Here is a 19,747-nt window from a genome sequence, read left to right as displayed (position 1 = left end):
GATATATAGGAGAGCTCGGTACAACTCCAGTGGCTCTGACAGGCATCCAGCCAGGACAGGGTGGCCTTCCTCACCCTTTAAGAACCAAAGTCAAGAAGACAGTGATACCACTGGGCTGTGTTCCCAGGTCTTGCTTTCATTCGCCCAATTCATATGCAAATTTTGCATGACCTTCTTTGAAATTCTGGGACTCAACCTTACAACATGTTACTAAGACTTTTCTGATCATTGGAGTGTCAATCACTGGCAAATTGAGAGTCATTTATAGCAGTGCCTCCCCCAGATTGCCTTTGGTAAAGGCCAAATGGCAGAGGAGAGAGATATATGGCACAAGATGGATCTCAGAGCTGGGCCAGAACCTGGGGAGCAGCTGAACTAACCCCAGAGCTTCCTCTAAACATCTGAGTAGCGTGTAAAGGAGGAGGATCCTCATCGCTGCAAGAGAATTGCAGCGTAAAGAAACACGTTGTGGGGGCGCCTGGGTGGCGCAGTCGGTTAAGCGTCCGACTTCAGCTCAGGTCACGATCTCGCGGTCCGTGAGTTCGAGCCCCGCGTCAGGCTCTGGGCTGATGGCTCAGAGCCTGGAGCCTGTTTCCGATTCTGTGTCTCCCTCTCTCTTTGCCCCTCCCCTGTTCATGCTCTGTCTCTCTCTGTCCCCCCAAAAATAAATAAACGTTGAAAAAAAAACTTAAAAAAGAAACACGTTGTGGATGTACAGACATGTCCAGGCAGCACGGGTGGCTGGCCATGGAGTGAACTGTCATTCATGACCACGTGGTCCTTAAAGCTTCCAGTTCCAGGAGTCACAGTCTGATTTCAACAATCGATGACAGGCACTGAATGTCAAGAGAGAATAAGGAAGGACACAGTAGAGGGCTAATTGGAATTTCTAGAGGATTTTGCAATAGGAAGAACACTTGAAAACTTACAAATAGCATTTTATCAGGAAAGTAAGGAAAGGCAGGTTGGTTGAAAGAATGATGGCAGGCAGACTTCAGATGCTTTGGACACGAAGACCAAAAGAAAACCAAACATTTTATGCAGTTTAGGCAGGAGATGAACAGAGATCTGGTGGGGAGGGGGAGCTAACTTCAGAATGGGGCTCTGTGTGAAAGTATGTCAGCGTGTACGTATGCAAGAGTACTTTGCTACAAAACACAGCAACACATTGGTCATTATAGAAGGGTGGTCACTGAAGGATAGATCGGCAAGAAGAGGGAAGAGCCAGGATTTGACCGTGGCAGGAAAAGAAAAGACCAGGAGTTGAACGTGGTGGCCCGGTCAGTTGCAGGGGCTGGGCTAAGGGTGGTGGAAACAGAGCTGAGAAGTTTTAATCAGTCACACAGGTCACAGCAATTTGCATTAGGCAGGACTTAAGGGACAGAGGTAAAGAGAGAAAGGGGGAAGCTGAGCATGACGCCCACTTGGGTGGTTGGTGTTTGGGGTTATCAAAGGGAGGCTAATGAGCTAGGAAGAAGCATCGAGGATGGTAGGTGGAACCCAGGCAGTGGCTTCAGGGAGACACATTGCCCGTTTGGATGCAGCAAGCCACAGCCCAAGAGGAGACGGCGGTGAAGGAGCTTGGAGGAAAGTTTCAGTGATTCTGTAACTCTCTCCCTTGCCTCCATGACTTCACTGGTGGCAGTACAGTGTGTATGTTACACATGACTTCACGCAGTTGGTCCCCAGCCTCTCTATTCACTGGAGCCCAGCGAATGCCCCATCAGGGATACCCAGGGACCGGTCCATGGTCCCTGCATAGTACCCTTGAGGCTCAGCGCCTCATCCCCTGTGGTTTCCGCCACGTCACCGAGGTGCAAGGCTGTCTCCCAGAAGCCACTGTGGTGAGGTGGTTACATGTTGGAATAAGCTCTCTGTGTATCTCTCTTTACAGCCAGATGGGGAGGTAAGGGGACTCCATGAAAAAAGAACATGCAAACTGGAGTCACTTGGCTTCTGCCTCTTACTGGGTGTGTGGTTTTGTGCAAGCAACTTGACCTTTCAAACCGTCTACTCCTTATCTGTGAAATAGGGATGATTCTGGCTATGGCTACCCACTCCGCTGTCTTGAGGATCATGCAGACTGGTAGATAGATATGACAAGCTTTATCAATTATTATTATTTTTAAAAATTTTTTTTAACGTTTATTTATTTTTGAGACAGAGAGAGACAGAGCATGAATGGGGGAGGGGCAGAGAGAGAGGGAGACACAGAATCCGAAACAGGCTCCAGGCTCTGATCTGTCAGCACAGAGCCCGACGCAGGACTCGAACTCACGGACCGCGAGATCATGACCTGAGCTGAGGTTGGATGCTTAACCGACTGAGCCACCCAGGCGCCCCTCAATTATTTTTTTTAATTTATTTTTTAAGTGATCTCTACACCCAACGTAGGGCTCAAACTCACAACCCCAAGATTAAGAGTTGCATGCTGTACCAACTGAGGCACCCCTGGCAATGCTTTTTAAACCACAATGTACCTAATAAGTGGCAAACCTCACCATTATTTAAATGCTGAAAACTGCATTTCTCCCTACCTTGCAAACTATGGCTGGGGGAAAGATCCTGGACAATTTATTTGGTGTGGGTCTGGATTAAAGGAAAAAAAAATAAGAATATTTTTTTTTAAACAGTTTTTTCCAAATTGTCCACATTCACTCTGAAAGAAGAGACACTCATCCCAGCAAGCCCACTGTCAGGGGCTGCCTCCCCAGAGGCCCTGAAACACAGACAGTGCCTGACCTGCAAATGCTCTCCTGCTCAGCCAGAGAACAGCCAGATGGCTATTGCCACCTCCCTTCCTGTGCAAACACCTCTCACCCAGCCGAGTAAACAGGCCTCCCTGGGTAAAGAGGTGCCTCCATGCTGCTTCTGTGTGGTGTAGCCCAGAAACAGGGAGGCTGATCCACAGGCTTGGGCTGTGTTTTCAGTCAGGGCCCCCAAGCCACAGGGTCATCTGTCTTGGCTCCTTCTCTGTGTAAACAGGGCTGGAAGCCCATGTGGTTTGAGTATAGCCAGGGCCCTCCTCTCACTCCTCCCGGTGCAAACAAATTACAAAGAATCTTTGTAACTGTCCAGTGGAGTGGCTCAGCCCAGAGGAAGGGAGCCTGCGCTGGGGAGGGGGCCAGGGTGGAGCCGGGGGTGCTGGGGGCGGCCAAGGGGCAGTGCCCACAACATCCCCTGTGCCATTTGATGGCGCAGCTTTGCTGTGTCTAACCCCCAGAGGAGAGGGTCTGTCACCTGCAGCACAAACCCGGGGGCTGAAATTAAGGGAGGCAACAGAGCTAATATCCCCCAGCCCCAACACCTTCCCTACTGTAGCATTTCAGGTGTGGTTAAAAAAAAAAAAAAAAGGACTGAGCCTGGGCGGTTCAGTCTTGATTTCAATTCAGGTCATGATCTCACAGTTGGTGAGTTCAAGCCCCTCACTGGGCACCACACTGACAGTGCAGGGCCTGCTTGGGATTTTCTTTCTCTTTCTCTCTCTGCCCCTCTTGTACTCGCTCTTGCTCTCTCAAAAATAAATAAATAAATAACTTAAAAAAAAAAAAAAGGACTAAGCCCCCCTCTTAAAGCAGTGCAGGATGGGGGTGGCTCAGTGGATTGAGCCTTTGACTCTTGATTTCAGCTCAGAGGTTCTCATGATCTCATGGTTCATGAGTTCGAACTCTGCACTGGGATTCTCTCCCCGGATCTCCCTGCACCCCCCTCCAAAATAAGTAAACTTTAAAGAAAAAAGCAGCACAGGACAGAAGAAAGAATATTAGTTTGGGAGTTGAAAAACAAACTACTCCTGTCTCCACCCCTAATGAATGAGCTGTGTGCCCTCTGGATGGTGATACCTTAACCTCTCTTGAGTTTCCTGCCTGGATAAATTAGAATTATACTAATTGCCATATGTGGAGCCCCTCGATGTGACAGAGACTTTGGTAATGTTAATTTATCAGTCCACCCAACTACCCAGTGAGGTGGGAACGACTCGCCACTTTAGAGATGAAGAAAGCGAGACCGGCTGGCAGAGCTGACGCGCCAAGACGCATGTGACGTGGGGGAAGTAGGTCTTCTCTTTGCCAACCCCCCATTCAGCCCCTGCAACTAAGAAAGGCAGGACTTCTTTCCTTGATGTGAAAGCGGAGACTAGGCAGGTCCCGGACCACTTAGAACAGCCTTTATTGCTGGAAACAGAGGTTCTGACGCAGATGAGCGCAAGGCCTGGGGGTCAGGGCTCTGGCTCCGAGCACCCACCTTTCCCCGAGATCTCTTCCTCTGGGACTCATTTATCACCTTGGTTAAAATCCAGGGAAAGAGAACAATCAACAACTTGTTCCACCCGCGGGGCGGGGGGGGGGGGGGGTAGAAACTGGCAGCAAATCCTAGAGTCGCTGTTACCACCAGTTCTGTTCCAAGGCAATTCCTAAGTGTCTGAATTTCTATGGCACATTTTGGAGGCTGCATGAGGGAGGGAGAGGACCTGCAGCCCTTATACCTACAGGCAAAAATGAGCACTGGGAGGCTTTGCTAAGGGGAAGGGGACGGCAGCTTCAGAGGATTTTGACAGGCATCTCTAGACCATCATATTCCAGGAAGGGGATTCATACGCTTCTGCCGCTGGGTCAAACACAGCTTGCCACTTGCTTTTGTACAGCCAGAGATCTAAGAATTGTATGTGTTTACACTGTTGGGAAAAAAAATAAAAAGAAGAATTGTTTGTGACATGTGAAAATTACGTTAAATTCAAAGTTGAGTGTCCATAAATAAAGTGATTTTGGAATGCAGCCACATGGCTTCATTTACATAGAGTCTGTGGTTGCTTCTGTGCTATGGTGGCAGAGTTGAGTAGTTGTGACATCAACCATGTGTCCCGAAAAGCCTAAAATATTTACCATCTGGCCCTTTCCAAAAAAGAAAAAAAAAAAAAAAAAAAAAAAGAGAGAGAAGTTTGCTATCTCCTGTTCTAGGAAAGAGCATGTGCTTGGGGGGAGGGCATCACCATTCTGGAGGTACATACTTATTGACTCCCTCATCTCAGTTGTGCCTGGGGTCCCCAGGGCCAGTTAGGTCTGGTTGGTAGCCTGAGGGGTGTGGGCTCTCAGACCGGAGGAGGTAGGCTGTGGTCAGTGAAGGAGTAGTCAGACCTGGCCTCCTCTGCCGAACCCTTCAAAAGTCAAGTCCTTTCCTCCCCCTCCAGAGTGCTGGTAGTCAGGCTTGGGCTCCTCAGGAGGGAGGCTGGAGGGTTTTCCCCTGGAGACACTAACCAAGAGACAAGATCTAGACGCTGACAGTCAAGTCTAGTTCCCACCAGGCCCTCTAAGGGAAGCTCATTGTGGACACATCCTGCCCACGTGCAGAGCCTTCCACGGAGCTTCCCAGAGTCCCGCACTGACGTGTGAATGGAGAGCCAAGATGTTTGAGGGAAGCCCTTATCATCTTTTTTTAAAGATTTAATTTTTAAGTAAACTCCACACCCAACGTGGGGCTCAACTCACAGCCCTGAGATCAAGAGTCGCATGCTCTTCCAACTGAGCCAGCCAGGTACCCCAGGAAAGCCCTATCTTAAGGCTAGGTGTGGTGAGGTCCAGGTTTTGGGACCCATCAAGGAACACAGGACAGAGACATGGCAATGTTGCACCACATGTTTTACTGGGTGGAGCTTGCACAGGATTGCATGAAAGGGGCCTTACAGAGACAGTGACAGCCCCCGGAGGGGGAGTAAGGCAAAGGACCACTCAGGAGAGAGGGGTCTAGGACAGAGGACTTGCATGTCTAGGTGACATTGCTCAGCAGCACGGTGGGGAGATTCTGGGTCAGAATCCCCTAAGAGCAGCATTGACCTGGTGGCTTTTTATAGCCCCTGGGTTTGTCTTATCCATGGCTAGCTGATGTTGGGTGCAGTTTTACAAAGCAGGCAGGCCCTACATGGCTAAAAATATGCTTGTGCGGGTTATATTTAAAGCAATAGGATGTGTAAGATTTTGAGTTTAGCACCGGTGGGCTTTGAGCCTGTTGTGAAGTAAACAACACAGGGGCCATCTTTAGCTTATTGATGTAACAGCTGGCACAGCAAGAGAAAGACCAGGAAACCGTGATAATAAGGGAGCAGAAGGAAACATTGAATCAAACAACCTCTGCGGTTAATGTCTGCAGAGATAGGAGAAGAAATTGCAGGATGCTCTAAAAAAGGAACAGTCAGAAAACAGAAAGAGTATCTTGGAAATAACGTTAATGCAAAAATGGAAAGTTCATTAGAAGAGAAGGTTAAGGGGACGCCTGGCTAGCTCAGTCAGTGGAGTGTGCGGCTCTTGATCTCAGGGTTGTGAGTTTGAGCCCTAGGTTGTATGTAGAGATTACTTACAAGTAAAATCTTAAGGGGTACCTGGGTGGCTCAGTCGGTTAAGCCTCCGACTTCGGCTCAGGTCACGATCTCTCACGGTCCATGAGTTTGAGCCCCATGTTGGCCTCTGTGCTGACAGCTTGGAGCCTGGAGCCTGCTTCGGATTCTGCGTCTCCCTCTCTCTGCCCCTCCCCTGCTCACACTCTGTGTCTTTGTCTCTCTCAAAAATAAATAAACATTAAACATTTAAAAAAAAAATTTTTTTTAATGTTTATTTATTTTTGAGACAGAGAGAGACAGAGCATGAACGGGGGAGGGGCAGAGAGAGAGGGAGACACAGAATCGGAAACAGGCTCCAGGCTCTGAGCCATCAGCCCAGAGCCTGATGCGGGGCTCGAACTCACGAACCGTGAGATCGTGACCTGAGCCGAAGTCGGACGCTCAACCGACTGAGCCACCCAGGCGCCCCTAAACATTTTTAATAAAAAAATAAAATCTTGGGGCGCCTGGGTGGCTCAGTCGGTTGAGCGTCCGACTTCGGCTCAGGTCACGATCTCACGGTCTGAGTTCGAGCCCCGTGTCAGGCTCTGGGCTGACGGCTCTGAGCCTGGAGCCTGCTTCGGATTCTGTATCTCTCTCTCTCTGACCCTCCCGTGTTCATGCTCTGTCTCTCTCTGTCTCAAAAATAAATAAACACTTAAAAAAATTAAAAAAAGAAAAAAAAAGAAAAAGAAAATCTTAAAAAAAGAGAGAGGAAGAAGGTTAAGGAAATATGCCAGCAAATAGAACAAAAAGACAAAGAGATTGAAAACCTGAGTGAGCACTCTCTTCAGCACATATACTGAGCATGTGAGTGAAAAACATGTGGAAATTAGAAAGTCAACCCAGGAGGTTCCACAGCTGAATTTCAGGAATTTTGGAGAGAGAATAAAGTGAAGTGGGGGGAAATCATCAACAAAAGAGTGTAGGGAAATGTCACAGAAATACAGAACACGTACAGCCTGCTGAATGCTTAGCAAGAAGGAATTTGGGAAAGAAAGAAACAAAACCTCATCGATGTGAAATTTACTACCCCAAAGAATCCAGAAACAAACAAAAGAGGTCTCATCTAAAGGACTAAGACTCAGAATCCCAAGTAGGCACCCAGCACAGAGCCCCACGCAGAGTTTGATCTTACGACCTGAGCCAAAATCAAGAGTCTGATTAACCGAGTGAGCCACCCAGGTGCCCCTGCTCCTGATTTCTTAACGGCAACACTGAAAATTAGAAGACAAAATTCCAAGGAAGAATAATATCAAAACTAGAATTTTACACCCAAACTAAAGAAAGAGTAACAAGGACAGCAAAAGGGAAGTTTCAGTTATGCAAAGTCTCAAAATATTTACTCTATGGGCACACTGTCTCAGGAAGTTTATGGAAGGATGTGTGTCAGCCAAAGAAGATGTACTCAAGAGAGAAATTGCCAGGGTGGGGGAGGGGGGCGCCTGGGTGTCTCAGTCAGTTAAATGTCTGACTTCGGCTTGAGCCATGATCTTGCTGGTCCAGAGTTCGAGCCCCACATCGGGCTCTGTGCTGACAGCTCAGAACCTGGAGCCTGCCTTGGATTCTGTGTCTCCCCCTCTCTCTGCTCCTCCCCTGCTTGTGCTCTGTCTCTACCTCTCAAAATTAAACAAACATTAAAAGAGAGAGAGAAAGAGGGAGAGAAATGGGATCTGGCAGCAGTAGGAGACCCAGCATGGGGTGGGGCTGGGTCTGGGTCCAGGGCTCCCTGGGGTGCTGCTGATGGGAGACAGGTGTCCTGAGGTGACAGGTGTGTGGCAGCTGGGACAGCAGCCAGGCCATTGTGGAGCAAGAAGAAAGAGCTCCAGGATTTATCTTTTTCCTATTTTTAAAAAAATATTTTATGGGGCATCCAGGTGGCTCAATCAGTTGAGCGTCTGACTTTTGATTTCAGCTCAGGTCGTGACCTCATAGTTCATGGGTTCGAGCCCTGCATGGGGCTCTGTGCTGACAGTGCAGAGCCTGATTGGGATTCTCTCTCTCTCTCTCTCTGTTCCTCCCCCACTTGTGCTCCCTCTCCTTCAAAATAAATACAGAAACTTAAAAAAAAAACTTAAAAATATTTTATTTTTGGGGTGCCTGGGTGGCTCAATCGGTTAACTGTCTGACTTAGTTTCAGGTCATGATCTCATGGTCTGTGAATTTGAGCCCCGTGTTGGGCTCTCTGCTTTCAGCACAGAGCCCACTTCAGATCCTTTGTCTCCCTCTCTCTCTGCCCCCCCCCCAAATAAATAAACATTTAAAAAAAAAAAGATTTTATTTTTAGATAATCTCTACACCCAGCATGCTTGAACTTACAACCCCCAGATCAAGAGTCACATGCTCTGCTGACTGAGCCAGCCAGGTGCCCCAAAAGGGCTCCAGGATTTTTCTAAAGAGGAACATACATGGCTGTACTCAGGTTATAGATCAAACTGTTCTCAAAACCTAAAAAAGACATTTTAGCCCCTATGGAAAAGGACTCTTTTGCATTTCTTTGTTTTGTTGTTGTTTGGCGGTTTTATTTATTTTTTTTTAAACAAGACAAAATCAAATTTAATAGGTATACTTATGGGGAATCCACACAGATAGGAAATTCTGAAGACAGGGAGGCCACATGAAGCTTATATGAGCTCAGGAAAGAGGTAGGGGTCTGAGGACACAAAGGGGAGAAAAGTCAACAGCAAGAAGGTGAAAGGAGATGTTTGGAAAAACTTTTGGGCACATGAGCTCCATTGGTAAAGGTTGGGAGGGTGGCTGTTAATACCCTGCCCAGTGCAGGTTTTCCTTTCCAATGTGAATTTACACGGTTATGGGGGAGGCAGAGTGCTTTTTCTGCATCTGCTGGGTTTTTATTAATTTTAACTTGGAATAATCTTTATGCCAAAGTGGCACATTTTGGGGTGTCTCATCCTGCACCCCTTCAACTCCTCCATCTGGAACTTTCCTGAAACTTCCACATGTTACAAGTTGAGCTGGCAAATAGTTGGTCTCCTTGAGCAAGTCTTGGTCCTGACAATAGGCCAGTTTAGTTCATTTGAAGAGGAGGTGATTGAAGAGGCTGTTTTGGAAAAGCAATCAAGTCCTGATGGTTTCCCATGTCATTTGTCATCCGTGCACCTATTTGGTAATAGGAAGAAGACAGAACTTCCTGTAAAGAATATTCTGTCATCTCTGGCTATCCCTGAATGCAAGATCACACTACTTTGTCTTAAACACTCTATTTTCCCTTTTTTACACTATGTAGTGAAACTCCCCCAAATGCACAGAGCTCCTGGGCTTTCCAGTCGGCCTGGGGCCTGTTATAAAATGCAAAGCGCAGGCCTGGGAGAGCTGGGGTGCTTCTAGCCAGCCATGCTGAAGCCCAATTAGTCCTGTCGTCCCATCCATTGGCGGTTAAGAACTTGAAACACAGCTGTTGTCTTCATTCCAGAGAGGAGAAGCAGAGTCTCTATCTGGAAAAGGACTTTAGTGAAAAGAGCCTGAGCTTTGAACCTGAGTGGACTTGACTCTGCCATTCTGTAGCTGCTGAACGTTGGCAACTATCTCTACCTCTGTTTCCTCCTTAAGGTTTCAGGCATGGTAATTCCAAGCTTGGGGAGCTGATATGAGTTTAAAAATTGGTGGCATCATGGATACAAAATATCTAGTAGCATTCCTGGTTGCCAGCAGGTGCTTGACACTTTGTGGCTGTTATACGTGTTACTGTTCCATAGTTTCCCAGGGCTTTCCTCTGTCTTGGCTCATTGATCCTTCAAGTATTATGTCCTACTTAAGGACAGACAGGGGTGCCTGGGTGGCTCAGTTGGTTAAGCATCTGACTTTGGCTCAGGTCATGATCTCATGGTTCATGAGTTCGAGCCCCTTGTTACTCTCTGCGCTCCGTGGATCCTCTGTCCCTCTCTCTCTGCACCTTCCCTGCCCGTGTTCTCTACCTCTCAAAAATAAATAAACATTAAAAAAATAATTGGGGCGCCTGGGTGGCTCAGTCGGTTGGGCGGCCGACTTCAGCTCAGGTCATGATCTCGCGGTCCGGGAGTTCGAGACCCGCGTCGGGCTCTGTGCTGACTGCTCAGAGCCTGGAGCCTGTTTCAGATTCTGTGTCTCCCTCTCTCTGACCCTCCCCAGTTCATGCTCTGTCTGTTTCTGTCTCAAAAATAAACATTAAATTTTTTTTTTTTATTTAAAAAAAAAAATTTTTTTTTTCAACGTTTATTTATTTTTGGGACAGAGAGAGACAGAGCATGAACGGGGGAGGGGCAGAGAGAGAGGGAGACACAGAATCGGAAACAGGCTCCAGGCTCTGAGCCGTCAGCCCAGAGCCCGACGCGGGGCTCGAACTCACAGACCGTGAGACCGTGACCTGGCTGAAGTCGGACGCTTAACCGACTGCGCCACCCAGGCGCCCCAAATTTTTCTTTTTTAAATAATAAAAACAGACAAACCAAAGCTCAGCAACAGGCTAGTATTATGGGGTGGCTCCTTTGGGGCATAGCATTATTGCGCAATGCTCTAACACAGAAAGAGCCCTTAGGAAGTGAACTTCCTTGAAAGAGCAATCATCTGCCAGTGGCTTTACCTCCAGTTCCACCTTTACAGCAGCAAACCATGTGGTTGAAAACAGACTGTGATTATGGACCTGGTCCCAGAAAGAGGGCATTTTAATGTTCCAGGTGGGACCAGAGGGATAAGTGATGACAGGAGACAGAGTGGATCCATGAAATAATGTTTGTATAACTATCGCCCAAAAAGAAATTGGAAAACGAGTGTGTATGAATCACTTCAGTCTTGTAAATCACTACATAAATGGGGTAAGAAATGTCAGGGTAGTAGTCTGCAATAAGGTTTGAGAAATAAGGACTTAGTCCAAGCAAAGGACAGATTTTGTTTGTTTTTATTTTTAAAGAGGCTTAGAGTTCCTCTTTAAACATTACAAAGTAAATATTTGTGTCAAACCGTGTTTTTAAAATGGCCTATGGAATGGGTTGTGCCAAGGATGGAATTTTAAACAAATTCAGACTTGAGTCACTTAGAAATCATGTTAAAAACCTCAGAGACTGTTATAATAACTGACATGAAAGCAAGATTCATGTCATTAATTGAGCAAATTATCGGTGTATATGAGGCTTCTGTTTACTTTTTCTTTGAAAAAGAAATGTACAGAAAACCTAAGAGAGGTTTCTTAGGTAGGATCATTTCATTGTGTAAAGGATGTTCGTTATGTTGGCCAAGTCAGGAAAAATGAGTTAAATCATGTCCCCATAGGAAAGTGTCATACATTTTATTTTTTAAAACGTTTTTTAGTGTATTTATTTTTAGAGAGAGTGAGAGAGACAATCCCAAGCAGGCTCTGAGCTGTTAGTGCAGAGCCTGGGGTGGGGCTTGAGCCTATGAACTGTGAGATCATTACCTCAGCAGAGATAACGAGTCAGATGCTCAACCAACTGAGCCACCCAGGCGCCCCAAGTGTCATACATTTTAGAAAGATTTCCATGCAGAGTGATTAGAAGTGTTATTTCTCGGGGGCACCTGGGTGGCTGGGTTGGCTAAGAGTCTGACTCTTGATCTCAGCTCAGGTCTTGGTCTCACAGTTTGTGAGTTCCAGCCCCGTGTTGGGCTCTGTGCTTATGGCATGGAGCCTGCTTGGGATTCTGTCTCTCCTTCTCTCTGCCTCTCTCCTGTTTGTGCGTGCTCTCTCTCTCTCAAAATAAATAAATAAACATTAAAAAAAAAAGAAGTATTATTTCTCAAAACATTAGCAAGAAGCCAATAAATGAGGGTTGGAAGCAGAAAAATGATTTACAACTGTAAAATATTACAAGAGTAAAATACTAACATATAAATGGTTATCTCTAATAAACAACACAAATACATTCCAATAGTCCATTTATAGATTGGCTCTTGGGAATTTGGAGCTTATTTTTCCAATGAAACAGTGCTGTAAGCATCAGTTATGTTCTCACAAAAGCTTAGCCAAAACAGAATGTAGCCAAAATGCCATATACCTGCGGTGGAAAATAGCAGAAGATGTTATTGCAGTTCTGGCATCTAAGTACAAAGGGAAAACAATACAGCTGGGTTAGAAACAGTATTCATTTTGGGTCTAGTATTGGAGGAGTCGAACAAGACAACTGGAGAGGTTCTGAGTGAGCACCCGTGTCATTTCACTTGGGAGTTATATGGTCTCTCTTTTTTCTTCTTCTTTTTTTTTTTTCAACGTTTATTTATTTTTGGGACAGAGAGAGACAGAGCATGAACGGGGGAGGGGCAGAGAGAGAGGGAGACACAGAATCGGAAACAGGCTCCAGGCTCTGAGCATCAGCCCAGAGCCTGACGCGGGGCTCGAACTCACGGACCGCGAGATCGTGACCTGGCTGAAGTCGGACGCTTAACCGACTGCGCCAGCCAGGCGCCCCTGTTTTTTCTTTTTTTAATTTTTTAGTGTTTATTTATTTTTGAGAGAGAGACACACACACACAGAGCATGAGTGGGGGAGGGGCAGAGAGAGAGGGAGACACAGAACCCGAAGCAGGCTCCAGGCTCCGAGCTGTCAGCACACAGCCTGACATGGGGCTTGAACTCATGGACTCCAAGATCACGACCTGAGCTGAAGTCGGACACTTAACCGCTGAGCCACCCAGGTGTGCCTTGTCTCTTCTTCTTCTTTTTAAAATTTTTAATGTTTATTTAATTTTGAGAGACAGAGCGTGAGTGGGGGAATGGCAGAGAGAGAGAGAGGGAGACACAGAATCCAAAGCAGGCTCCAGGCTCTGAGCTGTCAGCACAGAGCTGGACATGGGGCTTGAACTCATGAACCGTGAGATCACAACCTGAGCCGAAGTCGGATTCTAAACTGACTGAGCCACCCAGGCACCCCATTGTCTCTTCTTTTCTTAATATGCTTGTATCTCTGATTAACTGTTACTCAAATCAGCCATGATTAGTGTTGTTCTTAGGCTCATAAGTGGAATGAAAAGGGTGAGGTGGAAAAGGACAGTAACTTTCCTAAGGTAAAGCCAGGTGATGAAAAATGTCCCTATTGCAGGGACACAGAGAGGGAACCGCCTGACGTGGCACCCCTGAATGGTGGGCAGTGACGGGTAGAAAAGGGTGGTGCTGAGTGCATGGTTTCCCTTGGGTGGTGAGGAAGACGTGCCAGCTCAGACATGTCCGGCCCAACTCCTGCTTCCTGGTCAAAGCTTTCAGGGGTTGTGGATGGGAAGGGGTAGGGGTGTGTGAAGGGGGGTTGGGGGTCAGATGGGAAAGGAGGCGGCAGGTGCATCTGGCTACTGTCCTTATACAACATTTGTCAAGTAGGTCCTAGTAATTTAAGGATTACCCTGTAGTGTATACACTTCAATCTCCTCCACTCACCCCGCTTTCCCCCACGTTTCCCCAGTTTCTGACAACCGTGCACCTCTGCTTTAGAAGTGGAAATTATTATCCATCATACCCGCTCCTGAGAAGTTAAGAAAAAAATGTAGCTTGAGAGGTTATAAAAGGTCCAGAAGAAAGTGGTGACCAGATAGTCTGCTTCAGCTAGAATACGTTCCTGGGGTGTGATCGGTGCATAGACACTTGGTAGACGGGGGGGGGGGGGGGGGGGGGGGGGGGGGGACACGGTATTAGTGGAATGTGAAGTCACGTTGTTTTGTATCCAAGTTTTCTCAGCACGTTAATGTTTTGCGCTGCTAGGCGACAGCCCCCCCAAAGCAAAGCACACTAACAAAGCTGAATTCAGCGAGCTGTGAGGCATTGGAGTACAGCAAACACTCTTCTTTCTTTCTGGTAGCTCAGGTGGTTACAGGCTTTATTTTGGAAAGGCTATTGCGCGGTGGGCTTGAATCTTTGTGCTTTGCCCATATTTCCCTAATTCAAAGGCCTCCCTCTTTCATCTCAGCTACCTGCTCCTTTTATTTTACACCTAAAGAAAAAAATTTTTTTTAAGTAGGCTCCGTGCCCATCGTGGGCTTGAACTCACGACCCCAAGCTCAAGAGTCACATGGTCTATCGATTCAGCCATCCAGGAATCCCGTACCTGCCCCTTTTACTTTAAATGGTCTTCCCAGTTTTACTGGTATATAATTGACATATTGTATTAGTTTAAGGTGTACACCATAATGCTTTGATATATGTATATATTGCAAAATAGTCACCACAATAGGTTAACATCCATCACCATACATAGTAACAAGTTTTTTTCTTTTCTTTAAAAAAATGTTTAAATTTATTTTGAAAGCGAGAGAGCAAGAGCGAATGCAAGAGAGAGAATAAGCCAGGGAGGGACAGAGAAAGAGGGAGAGGGAACCCCAAGCAGTCTTTGCACTGTTAGCACAGAGATCTGAACCCATGAATAGTGAGATCACGACCTGAGCCAAAGGCAAGAGTCAGACGCTTAACCGACTGAGCCACCCAGGTGCCCCCCAAGTTTTTTTACTGTGATAAGAACTTTTAAGATTGACTCTGTCAGCAACTTTCAAATATACAATACTATAGGCACCATACTGTATATATACATCACATTCCCAGAAATTAACCTTATACCTGAAAGTTTGTACCTTTGACCCATTTTCCCTAATCCCAAGTCTCTGGCAACCACCAATCTGTTCTCTGTTTCTATGAGATTTTGGGGGGTTTTACATATAAGTGAGATCATATGGTATTTGCCTTTCTGTGTATGATTTATTTAGCATAATGCCTCTATCTAGGTCCATCTATGTTATTGCCAATGGCAGGATTTCCTTTTTTTTTTAATGGCTGATTGATATTCCATTTTAAATATATTATCTATATATCTCACATTTTCTTCATCCATTCATCTACAGATGGACACTGGGTTGTTTCCACGTCTTGGCTATTGTAAATAATGTTGTGATGGACATATGGGTGTAGGTATCTTTTGGTGATAGTGATTTCATTGCCTTCAGATAAATATCCACAAGTGGAATTGCTGAATCATATAGTAAAAAATATCATATAGTAAAAAAAAAATCATATAGTAAAAGTAGGTAGCTATTTTAAGTCTTTTGAGAAAACTGTCATACTTCTCTGTCCTTCACAGTGGCTGCACTGATTTACACTCCCACTAACATTGCACAAGGGCTCCCTTTTCTCCGCATCCTCACCAGCATCTGTTATTGCTTACGTTTCTGAGGACAGCCGTTCTAACAGGTGTGAGGTGACATCCCATTGTCGTTTTGATTTGCATTTCCTGATGATTAGTGCTGTTGAACATCGTTTCACGTACCTGTTGGTCATTTGTATGTCTATCCTTTTATTTACTTATTTATGGTTTTTTTTTTTTTTTTTTTTTTAAGTAATCTTTTTGCCCAATGTGGGGCTTGAACTCATGACCCTCATAGCACGAGTCACACGCTCCACCAACTGAGCCAGCCAGGGGCTCCCTATTATTTTGTTTTATTTTATTTTGTAAAGATTTTATTTTTAAGTAATCTCTACACCAAACGTGGGGCTGAACTTACAACCCCACGATTTAGAGTCGCATGTTCCACCAACTGAGCCAGTCAGGTGCCCCAGGAACAAACAAAAATCTTAAAAAGCAGAATAGAGGGGCACCTGGGTGGCTCAGTCGGTTAAGCGTCCGACTTCAGCTCAGGTCATGATCTCACGGTCCATGGGTTCGAGCCCCGCGTCGGGCTCTGTGCTGACAGCTCAGAGCCTGGAGCCTGTTTCAGATTCTGTGTCTCCCACTTTCTCTGACCCTCCCCTGTTCATGCTCTCTCTCTCTGTCTCAAAAAAAAAAAAAAATAAATGTTAAAAAAAAAAAAGCAGAATAGAAACAAATCTAAACTGAGGAAACTGAGGACAAGTGAAGACACCAAGAAAAGTGCCAGATGTCTGAGCCGGTACAAAAGAAAAAAAAAAAGCAATGAGTGACACCACTTCAAATCAAGCGCAGAAAGATACAGGGGGACTATACTATCCTACACTTCGCTATCCTGTACCTGCACATCCTAACCTATCCTATAACCTATTCCACCCCATCCTCAGAGGACTAACTCAGTGGTACCTGCCACACACATTGAGGTGGGTGCTTTTACCTCATTCACGTGTCCCTTTTAAATCTTACTATTATCCCTCCTTTAGAAACAAAGAATCTGAGGGTCAGAAAGGTTAAGAAAATTGCCCAAGGTCACACAGCTGGTAAGTGGCATTCAGATATCATTTTGCTATATTATCTCTAGAAAACAAACCCAGGGTTTTTTGTACCTTTTTTTCCTTTTTTTTTTTTTTTTTTAAGGGGCTTGGCTATTTCTTGCAGAAGGGGTTAAACAATCTCCAGGGCAGGGATCTGTGGTCACACACAATTCTTTAATCTCCACAACCCCGGCACAGAATAAACATTTATCAGGATGGTGTTGAAATATTTACCGCGCTCCCGGCAGCTCTCCCCACCTTTTCACCTTTGTGCTTTTGCTCCAGCTCTATCTGGAACGTTCCAGGCTGGTAGGCATTTCCCCAGACCCAGCTCCTACCCCTCCTTGCAGTAGCAGCCCCCTTGCAAAGTCTTCCCTGCTCGGATCCCTGCCAAGTGGCGGGGCCCGGCGGGGAGGGGGGAGGGGTGGGGGGTGGGGGGTAGGGGTCTTCACCTGTGCTTCGGGTATCTCACGTTGTGTCAGGAGCACACCGGTCAGCTCCCTTGCTCGAGTGTCCCCGTGTGGGGCAGGCGGGAATCTGGCCTGAATCCCCCCTCCCCCTACTGCTAGCCCAGCGCTCGGGTTCCTGTGTGCGCTGAAGAAGAAAACGCAAAGCTGACGGATCCAGGGCGCATTTCGCAGTTCAACAACCACTTCATTTTCAAAAGGACTTTCCCTGTGGAGCAGCACGGATTTGGGAGGCAGCGGGGTCGGCCTGAATTCTGCAGCCAGGCGGAACGGGTGTGTGTGCGTGGGTAACCGTGGACACCGCCCCCCCCCCCCCCCCCCCGCGCAAGTCTTTGTTAAGTTCCTCGCCTGCCCGGGGCACAAAGGGAAGGCGAGACCCGAATGCGCGCACAGGTGGAGACGCGGTACCCGCAGGGGACTGCCGGGCCTTCTCCGGACCCCACAGGCCGCGCTGCGATCTGGGCGACCCCTGCCTCTGCCCTGGGGTGGGGGTGGGGAACACCGAGTCACGTAAAGAGCGCACTGACGCTCCGGCCGGCCGGCCCCGGGCCGCAGTCTCACGTCTCCGCAGCCACACAAAGGCCGGAAGTGCGCCCGCGCTGGCCTGTGGAGGCGACCTCTCTAGGACTCAGGAGGCCCCAGTTCTCGGTGGTTCTCTAGGCCAGCGGGACGCGTACCGGTAGCGCCATACCCTACCATACCCTAGACCCGGACTCCCAGGGCGTGTACCCCACTCCGGGGGCAGCAAAATGAGTTAAAAGAAAAACAAAACAAAACAACGACGACAAAAACCAAAACCTGGAGACCGAATCCAGCAACTCGTGGGAGAGAATGTCGCCTTAAAATGTATCCAGGCCTGAGTTTCAGCTGAGGGGTCGGAGCACAGTGTATTCTTTATCATGGTGGCTGCCCCAGGAGGAGGGGGAGGGGAAGGGGGAGGAGGATGGGGAGGAAATGAGGCCTAGAGAAGGTTCTCTCCTGCTCAGGGTCTCCCGGTGACAGATTTAAGGCAGAACCCAGGACTTGTGCCACCGTGGCCTGTGCACTTGCCATTGCCCGGGGCTCCCTCTCATCTGAAATGAACACTGAAAATTAAAACCTACGAGTTCAAAATGGCAGGAAACCTCAAACAGTGTCAAAAACCGATCAAGTGGAGTGTGCAAGAGTTCAGAGAAGACCGTCTCATACCCATTAAAATGGCTACAAACAAAACAAAAAACAAAACAAACAGCAAGTGGTGGAAAGGATGTGGAGAAATTGGAACCTTTGTCCACCAGCATGGCTGGTGGGGATGTAAAATCTGTGCAGCCACTGTGGAAAACAGTATGGCAGCTCCTCAAAAAATTTAAAGGAAAATTACCATGTTATCCAAGCTATTTCACTCCTGGGTATAGACCCCAGAGAATTTAAAGCAGGAACCTGAAGAGATATTGTATGGGTTTGTTCATAGCAACATTGTTCAGGATAGCCCCAAAGTAGAAGCAAGCCAAGTGTCTGTTGATGAATGGATGAACAAAACACAGTACATACATACTATGGAATATTATTCAACCTTAAAAAGGAAGGGAAAGTTTGACACTGATCCTACTATGGTAATCTTTTACAATATGTAATTGTATCAAATGGTCACACTGTACACCTTAAACTTACATTGTATTATATGTTAATTATACCTCAATGAAAGAGGGGAATCTATTCTATTAAAAAAAATCACACAAAAGGGATGCCTGTCAGGCTCAGTTGGTAGAGCCTGGGACACTTGATCTCAGAGTCATGAGTTCAAGCCCTATGTTGGGTATGGAGCCTATAAAAAATAATCACATTAGAAAAAAAAAATCACATTAGAGGAAAACCCTAAGACAGGAATTAATTTGGGAAAAATTTTAGGCAATGCCCAAATCTTGTTTAGTCTCACAAGAGGCACTCAAATCAGGACCTTCTGGAAAGTAGTAAGTGTGGCCAAACTCCAAGGCATTTATTAGGATTTCTTATACATCTGAGAATTTACGTTGGTCAGAAACCCTAGCAAAGGTGGAAATGCTTCCAGTTTAACTCAAGCTAAAAGAAATATTAGAAAGGCTGCTCTGGAGGGGTGCCTGGGTGGCTCAGTAAGTTAAGCATCTGACTCTTGATTTCAAGAGATCTCATGGTTTGTGGGTTTGAGCCCCGTGTCAGGCTCTGTGCTGACAGCTTGGGGCCTGCTTGGGATTCTCTCTCCCTTGCTCTCTGCCCCTCCCCCACTCCTCTCTCTCTCTCTCAAAATAAACTTAAAAAAAAAAAAAAAGGAAATTAGAGACTGAAGAAATAGCTGATTTAAAGGTTTACTTCATATGTTAGAAGTAGATCCCTCTGTCATACCATTTGCCACGTGTTGGGATTTTGTCTCAAAAGCCAGGCCTATTGATACAAGTATCTGGATCCAACAGTCAGTTCTGGATGAATCCAAGCCCTCCTGTCCCTTAGCATAATAACCTCAAGCTTCATCTGTGTTGTAGCATGTGTTGTAGCATTCCTTTCTGGGGTGCCTGGCTGGCTTAGTCAGTAAAGCATGTGACTCTTGATTTCAAGGTTGTGAGTTCAAGCCCCACATCGGGCATAGAGCCTACCTACAAAAAAAAAAAAAAAAAAAAAAAAAAAAGAATTTCCTATTTTTTAAGGTTGAATAATATTGCATTGTGTGGATAGACCACACTTTATCTATTCACGCTTGGATGAACACTTGGGTTGACTTCACTTTTCTTGACCTTTAAAG

The 19,747-nt window shown here is 46.5% G+C and overlaps 1 protein-coding gene across 1 annotated transcript in view; it reads right to left on the bottom strand.

Moving 5' to 3' along the window:
* The window catches only part of ZKSCAN1 (zinc finger with KRAB and SCAN domains 1), a 64,688-nt gene that overhangs the window by 33,278 nt on the left and 11,663 nt on the right, over positions 1-19,747 (bottom strand). The window lies entirely within an intron of this gene.

This window comes from Prionailurus bengalensis, chromosome E3, assembly GCF_016509475.1.
Source record: "Prionailurus bengalensis isolate Pbe53 chromosome E3, Fcat_Pben_1.1_paternal_pri, whole genome shotgun sequence".
NCBI lineage: Eukaryota > Metazoa > Chordata > Mammalia > Carnivora > Felidae > Prionailurus > Prionailurus bengalensis.
The sequence above is the reverse complement of the archived record's forward strand: the minus strand, read 5'-3'. Positions and strand labels throughout refer to the sequence as shown.